Source organism: Petaurus breviceps, unplaced genomic scaffold, assembly GCF_028583685.1.
Source record: "Petaurus breviceps papuanus isolate PSGF00001 unplaced genomic scaffold, PetGlider_PUasm1.0 77, whole genome shotgun sequence".
In the NCBI taxonomy this organism is placed as follows: Eukaryota; Metazoa; Chordata; class Mammalia; order Diprotodontia; family Petauridae; genus Petaurus; species Petaurus breviceps.
In genome coordinates, this window is record NW_027186492.1 from 21,099,399 (window position 1) to 21,100,784 (window position 1,386).

Genomic DNA, 1,386 nt, shown 5'->3' on the forward strand with positions numbered 1-1,386 from the left:
TATCTATCTATCTATCTATCTATCTATCTATCTATCTATCTATCTATATGTTTGTGTGTGCATATACATGTATATATGTATGCATATATAACCCTTAGCTCAAAAGACTAATTTTATGAAATTCTCTACTCATTGGTGGAGACTGATTAATTACTCAATGTCCCTGTGCTTTTTAGAGACAAAGTTAGGGAAAATAGATGAAGAGAGATCCAAACTCTTTTGGCTTCCTGCTTCAAGAGAGGAAAAACACAATTCCTGCCTCTCTTCGGATCACTGAAAGGAGATAAACTCTGGGAAGAAGCCAACATGTTGCACTTCAATCATGTTCCCATTCCCCAAACACTATACTAGAGAATTGAGGGAATTTCCCCTTGGGTGAGATCTAAGATCCTCTTTCTTGGTTGAGCTAAATCACCTTGCTCTTAATGGGAGAGCTCCTTTACTCTGTATTGTTCGGCATGTGTTCTGCTATCTATAGTTTCTTTCATTTCTGCTTTGGTAATGGATTTCACCAATTGGTTTATTTGATATTTATTATGGATGATCATTGTGGAAGTGGCATCTCATGGGAAGGAAGTCAACTTTGTATATACCACTTGGGACCTTGTGTTTTCATTAAGGGATAGCAATCAGGAGTGTAGTTTGAATATGGGGATTACTTTCCTCAAGCTAACAGAATTTAAGGTAAATAGATACAGTTCTAGATTGGTTCTCCCTCTGAGGAGAGCACAATGGCCAGCTTTGGACCCCGACCTCCTGCTTCTTCTCCTAGCAAGAATCAAAATCTCCCTTAGAGAAAGATGTGGGAAGAAGATGCTAGAGATATATATTCTTGCCTCTCTGCAAGTCATATTTAGACAGACCTATGTGGGACATACATAACATGCATAGATAAATAAACCAACACACTAACACCTTAGATATATGTATATGTATTTGACTAGATCTGTGTTTTCATTAGTGTAGTGAACATTTGGGAGGAACTCTCTATACTTATGCAAATTGAAATCTGATTTACAATTTAAAATCTGTAAGAGGTGCTTAGGGCCTTGAGTGGTTAGGTGACTCACCCAGGGTCTCATAGTCATTATATATCAGAAGTGAGACTTTAAGCCATGTATTCCTGACTTTGAGGTCCACTCTCTATCCATTATATGCTGTTATTCATTATATGAATGTTAAACCCATTTCTATAGCTATATATAACATTTATATCTACATGTATTAGACATATACATCTTTATCTATAATCTCCAAACCTTTAACTTCAATCAGTCAGTAAGCATTTATTACATCCTTACTATATGCCACAGTGCTATGTCAAGATTTGGAGGTCCCAAGAAAGACAAAGAAAGTCCCTGCATGCAAGTATCTCACTGCTGTTGG